The sequence below is a fragment of the Xyrauchen texanus genome, chromosome 7, assembly GCF_025860055.1.
Source record: "Xyrauchen texanus isolate HMW12.3.18 chromosome 7, RBS_HiC_50CHRs, whole genome shotgun sequence".
Lineage (NCBI taxonomy): Eukaryota > Metazoa > Chordata > Actinopteri > Cypriniformes > Catostomidae > Xyrauchen > Xyrauchen texanus.
This window is the reverse complement of record NC_068282.1, coordinates 49,200,784-49,207,632: the sequence shown is the minus strand read 5'-3', so window position 1 is coordinate 49,207,632 and position 6,849 is coordinate 49,200,784. Positions and strand designations below refer to the sequence as shown.

At 39.5% G+C, this 6,849-nt stretch overlaps 1 long non-coding RNA gene across 1 annotated transcript; it reads right to left on the bottom strand.

Moving 5' to 3' along the window:
- Window positions 1–650: 650 nt before the first annotated feature.
- Window positions 651–4,071, bottom strand: LOC127646351 (uncharacterized). Its single transcript, XR_007970918.1, has 3 exons — window positions 3,804–4,071; window positions 3,046–3,137; window positions 651–972 (listed from the first exon to the last, which is right to left on the bottom strand). It is a non-coding gene; the product is annotated as an uncharacterized LOC127646351 (long non-coding RNA).
- Between the last annotated feature and the right edge of the window lie 2,778 nt (window positions 4,072–6,849).

The window sequence follows — 6,849 nt, the reverse complement described above, 5'->3', positions numbered from 1 at the left end:
CCCTGGGATTTTTCAGGACCTCGGTTTAATGTCTCTTTTGAAGGACGGTGCGCTTTTACAGGATAGTGTCCCCGTCACTATACTGGGGAATTAGGACCCACACTGACCGCAGGGTGAGCACCCCCTGTTAGCCTCCCTAATACCTCTTCTAGTCATTTTGACCCGGACAGCTTTTTACAAATTTTACGTATCCAATTGACTTTGTTCACATATGGTATCTGAAAGCATAAAAAATTTGGACCATTTTATTTAAATTTTTCATGACCACCATTGAAAATGAACGGATTAGACGACAAAATACAGAAATATCAAGTGTTCAGGAAAATCACAATCCTTTAGATGAGCACATACTGTATGTGGATGTGTGTTTGCACACATGAAGTCCTGGGACATGTGCACACACACACACACACACACACACACACACGATGTCTTTCCATGCACACACATCTTTCCATGTACACTCTAAGGAATATTTTAAGATAGACTTATCATACCATGTTGTGTTTGGGCTCGTTTGGATCAGGATAGTCTGCTGTAAGTTACGATATGTCATCGTCTATGTATGTTACAGAACGTAATAAGGAAAAACGTGACAAAAAAAGACGCTCCTGTTTATTATTTATGTGTCAGTGGGAATTTCATACATTAAAACTCACTGCAGTTTGACCTCGGAGTGAATCTGTCAGAGAGCAAGAGCGAGACAAAGAGGCCCAAGAGCAGAGGAACAGTTCAAAGGATTTATTAACAATAATTGATCACTTTAACTGTGCTGGTGAAGACCGGAGATCCTGGCACCGGATGCGGTTAAGGGAAGCAGTTTTGGGGATGTGCGCTGTGGCCGCACAATCGGCAGGTCCGTGAAGTGTTCATAGAGGAGTGGCCGATGTGGAAAACAGGAGCAGATTTGTAGGAATCTTCGATAGAAGCATAGTGAGGTGCAGAGAACAACGTTCCCATGGAAACACTGATCTGAATATAATTGTTGAGAAAACAAATTTACAAATTAAGAGAAGAAAACAGTTTTAATTTGTCAGCAAATTAAAAAGCATGATTTAATAATTGGTCAGATCAGCCATTTGCAATGTAAAGTCCAGATTCTAAGCTTTCAAATGACACTTATTTGTTCAGATTAAGCAAGTGGTTATTAACGTATTATGTAAATAATATATATATATATATATGTGGAGCGGAGGGTTACTTTTAAAATGTCTTCAACTACAGATTACAGAATACATGCTGTAATATGTCATTTGTAACATATTCCATTAGATTACTCAAGGTCAGTAAAGTATTTGTCATGATTTGTTTTGTGTTTGTCACTTCACCATCCCTTTATGTTTGGACAGTTAAACTTAATTTCCCATCATGCACCTGTTCAATCTCTCTCACCTGTTCCCTGTCATCTCTGATGGTTGTTCCCAGCTGTATCTCCTTTACCTTGTTTTCCCCAGTGTTTATTATGTCCTTGTGTTTGCTCTACGTTTGTTTTGTTTCTGAGTTTCACCAGTTTGTATTTGGACGCATTTTCTGATTAAATAAAAGCTGCACTTAGATCCTGCTCTGTTGACTTCCTGCAAACATTATAGTAATCTAAATACTTTGGATTACTTCTTCAGCACTGGAACATTTTTTTCACTTGTTTTGACTATAAAAACTCTGCAGTCAGACAAAATACACATGTTAAAAATACATTCTCTGAAAAACCCAAATATATTATCCAGTGTTGTTTCTAAAACAGGATCAATCAAACTGATCTTGTTTTAAGGATTTGTAGATATTTTTACAGAAAAAATAAATAAATAATCAATAATATGATTTTTACCCTAAAATCAAAGATCTTACTAGAAAAAAATGTATTATGATCTAACATGTATTTTCTTGATAAAAATATATGATCGTGTCTGGTAACATGTGCATGTAAAATGACTTACGTCAAACGTACTTCTCTGTCTGCTCGTATGAATGTAACACATCATAAGAAAGTGTTTCACCGCTGTTCAAATATATGTATAAATGTTTTCCTTATGAAAAGACTAAATATTATATGAAATAAATGACAATAAAATGCAAAGTAATCAAGTAATCAAAATACTTTTTTAATGTAACTGTATTCTAATTAGCAATGATTTCAATTGTAACTGTAGTGGAATACAGTTACTTATATTTAGTTTTTTAAATACATAATCCCATTACATGTATTCCGTTACTCCCCAACGCTGTATATATATATATATATATATATATATATATATATATATAGGAATTGAGGAAGTTTGTTTTGGATGTCCAACATCACATGTGAACCAGGTCCGGTATTAGCCTACTATGAAAGAGCTCAGATTGCAGGTCGATACCTCAAAGTATGGACTCAGAGCAGTATTGCTACAGGAAGGAAGAACCATTGGTTATGCATCCAAGTCTCTCACTGAAAGCAAGATTAATTATGCGCAAATCGAGAACGAACTCTTCGCCATAGTGTTTACATTTACATTTATGCATTTTGGCAGACGCTTTTATCCAAAGCGACTTACAGTGCACTTATTACAGGGACAATCCCCCCGGAGCAACCTGGAGTTAAGTGCCTTGCTCAAGGACACAATGGTGGTGGCTGTGGGGATCAAACCAGCGACCTTCTGATTAACTTTTATGTGCTGATTAACAGTTATGTGCATGTCATCATTGAAAGTGACCATAAGCCCCTTGAGTCCATAATAAAAAAAACCCTGGCAGCCGTTCCTCCAAAGTTACAGTGAATGATACTGCAGCTCCAGAAGTATAATTTCGCCATTATACATCACCCAGGCTAGGACATCCCTGTTGCAGAGACACTGTCCAGAAAGTCGCTATCAGACCAGGATGTGAGCATAAGTGAAGGTGTGGACATTAAAGTGCACATGCTGTACAGCAGCCTTCCTGTCAGTATCTCCAAGTTGGAGAAAATAAAAGCTAAAATTGAAAGTGATCCACAATTTCAGGCATTTAAAGGCCTCATACCAAGAGGTTGGCCTGAAGAAAAGAAGGTGAGAAAATCGACATTCCTACCAGACTTAATGCAGACATGCTTTCACGCAGACATTCCAGTCAGCTCGGGATGGAGAAATGTAAACTGAGAGCCTGTGACATCATGACCTGGCCTGGGATGGGGAAGGAAATAGAAGATATTGTTAGCAAGTGTGCTACATGCATCTCATATCGCCCCTCTAACACCAAAGAACCAATGATCTATCTGTCACAGAGTTCCTGATAGACCATGGCAAGTCGTTGCTACAGATTTGTTCACCTGGAACAATTACGAATATCTTGTAACAGTTGACTACATTTACATTTATGCATTTGGCAGACGCTTTTATACAAAGCAACTTACAGTGCACTTATTACAGGGACAATCCCCCCGGAGCAACCTGGAGTTAAGTGCCTTGCTCAAGGACACAATGGTGGTTTCCGAGGGGATCGAACCAGTGACCTTCTGATTAACAGTTATGTGCTTTAGCCCACTACGCCACTACCACTCGTGACTACTACAGCAGATACTTTGAGCTGGACAAGTTGCACAGTACAATATCCACTGCCGTAATAAACAAGCTGAAAGCTGCTTTTCCAAGACTGGCATTCCAGAGACAGTTATTTCAGATAACGGCCCCCAGTACAGCTCAAGGGAGTTTGAGACATTTGCTAACACGTGGGAATTTACCCATACTACCACAAGTCCACACTACCCACATAGCAATTGGTTAACAGAGAAATCTGTGCAAACTGCAAAGTTACTGTTGGGAAAAGCCAATGATAAATGAGACCCGTACCTCAGTCTCCTCGAGTTTTGCAACAGTCCAGTCGATGATTTCAAATCTCCATCACAGCTGCTGATGAGTCACTGCCTAAGATCAGTACTACCAAACACCAACCAACAGCTTTTGCCAAAAGTTGTCTGCCTCAAAGACGTCAAAGCAAAAAGGTTGCAAAAACAACATCGTCAAAAGGGTTATTATGACAGGTCAGCTAAGGTATTATCACAGCTACATGATGGACAGACAGTAAGAATACAGGAGCGAGGCTATTGGAAACCTGCTGTTGTCATCAAACCAGCAAACACAGAGAGATTTTATCGTGTGTACTGCTGATGGACAGGAACATAGGAGAAACAGACGCCATCTACTGCACACTGGATTTCACAATGCAACACATAATAGTATTACACACACACCCAAACAAACTGATGAAACTTCTCAACCTGCCAATCATAGAATCAGGTTATGGTCATCAGATAAAACCTAGAGTCATTCTAGACCTGTGAATGTTCAAGGGTGTAGGCGGATCGCTGCCCTTAACAGTAATACAAAGCTATGAAAAACATTGGATAGTCTATTATATGCATATTAAGTTTATGTAACAATATCTGAAACATGCTTTTGTTGTTCTCTGAAAATGTACACGGTACTTTGCTTTTCAAAAGATATGGGATGTAATATTCTGGATGAATGTGGTGATGTTAGTCGATAGCCAATCATCTGTCAGAGATAATGCATGCTTTTATATCATTGGTCAATACACCTGTCAGTGAGACGTGTAAGCTGTGTGACATACAAGCATTCCAGAGTGCAGCAGTTCATGCCATGGTGTCGCTGAGAGAGCACGTGTTGTACAGTATATGTATGCAAGTGAGTCGACATATTAAAGTTATATTTTTTGGAGATTCGGAGTGTGATACGTTTCATTCAAGACCACAAACATTTCAAGTATTTGTAATGGATTTTATGAATTCTGTGATGTTTTCTGGTATTAGTTGGTTTGTCTCACTCTAAAATATTCCATCCTGTTTGATTAAGTTACAGAAATCAGTATAATAATCAAAATTTTTCAGATTTTCATTTACTTCATTTTCTTCAATTGTGTAAATAATCAAGTTATATTTAATAAAGTTTAAGCGCCTCAGCTGGTGCAAAACATATTTATAGAGTTCAAAAGATGCTGCATAACAGGAATGACAAACTGCCCACAATTCCTTAGTTCGAAGGTCCAGCATCTCGGCTCATTCTAGAGACATGAGTTCAATTTGCTGAGTTTTATAAGTCAGTCACATCCATAACGAGGAACTGTAGATGTATTGTGGAATTCTGTATGACTTCTGGGAATGAACACTTTTAGAGGATAAACCAGTAAGAATAAATTATCTTTGAACCACAAAAGATAAACTACACCCAGCCAAAACCGACACAAATTAGTTGTAATGTAATACAGAGCGCCTGTCTGGAGCCCTACAAGCACTTTAGAAAACACATAAAATAACAGTGTTTGAGTATGTTGCTACATGCTTGTGTGCATGTGTACACTAATTGCCCTCAATGGTCTGTCAACACAACACAACAACCTCACTGTGATCATATCTTTGATTTTGTGCAGACAGTTGCACCGTTGATAATCATTCTGCATGATATTGATAGGAGGTACACAAATGTTGCTTAGTTTTATCAGACTGATCAAACTGTGAATTCGGCAACAGGAGGTCGAAAGTTCTGCTGCTGAAATCAGGCTGTGCATACCGAAATGTGAAACGCTGCCCCCAGTGGCCAAAGCTGGAAGTGTTGTTGAACGTATAGGCCACAGGGTGGCGCCAAAAGCGAGTTGTGTTTTTAGCAGTAGATGATGTAATACAGCCAACAGGAATGCATATTTTATTATTTGTAAACCCTAACCCAAACCTCAAGCCTAAACCTAACCATCAGTGGAGTAAAAATGTAATCTTAGAGGGAAAATGCTCACTTTTGTTTATGTGAACACAATGACCTCCTAGTTCCCTCGGGACCAGAATCCATGTCTCTGAGGTTCTTCACGCAACGCAACAGCATTACTATTGATATCACTCCATTTCTCCATTTTAAATGCTTTCTAAATAGTGGTGTGGACGTTCATTTTGATTCCATTCACTGATTTGGTGAGTTAACATTTCTTGCATATTTCCTCCAGTAGTTGGCAACAAGTGAGTCGTTTTCCTCTAAAACAATGGAAGTGAATGAGAATGATTTGTTCATTTAAACATGAATTCAGTAACACTGTTTTCTGAATTAAACCACTAGTTAGTGCAGAGAGTGACTTGTGCTTGATGATCTTTTTAAACTACTTTCCCTGGCAGACAAGAAGTGCACAAAAATTCAAAGAGCACCAAATTCCTTGGTGTTCACCTGGCGGAGAACCTCACCTGGTCCCTCAACACCAGCTCTATCACCAAGAAAGCCCAGCAGCGTCTCTACTTTCTTCGAAGGCTGAGGAAAGCACATCTCCCACCCCCCATCCTCACTACATTCTATAGAGGGACTATTAAGAGCATCCTGAGCAGCTGCATCACTGCCTGGTTTGGGACTTGCACCGTTTCGGACCGCAAAGCCCTGCAGAGGATAGTGAGGACAGCTGAGAAGATCATTGGGGTCTCTCTTCCCTCCATCAAAGACATTTACACCAAACACTGTATCCGCAAAGCAACCAGCATTGTGGACGACCCCACACACCACTCACACAAACTCTTTACCCTCCTCCCGTCTGGCAAGAGGTACCGAAGCATTCGGGCCCTCACGGCCAGACTGTGCAACAGCTTCTTCCCCCAAGCCATCAGACTCCTCAATACTCAGAGACTGGTTTGACACACACACGTGTCCTGAGTTGCACTTTAATTACTGTCACTTTATAACTGTCTGCTACCTCAATAACTGCTGTGTCTATTGTCCTGTTCATTGTCAGTAATTTGTTGTACTGTCCCGTACTTTACAAATGTTTGCACGTGCACTTTATATAGGTATATATAGGTAGTTTATATAGGTATTTTATTTCGTTGTGTAGTCTCATGTGGTCCTGTGT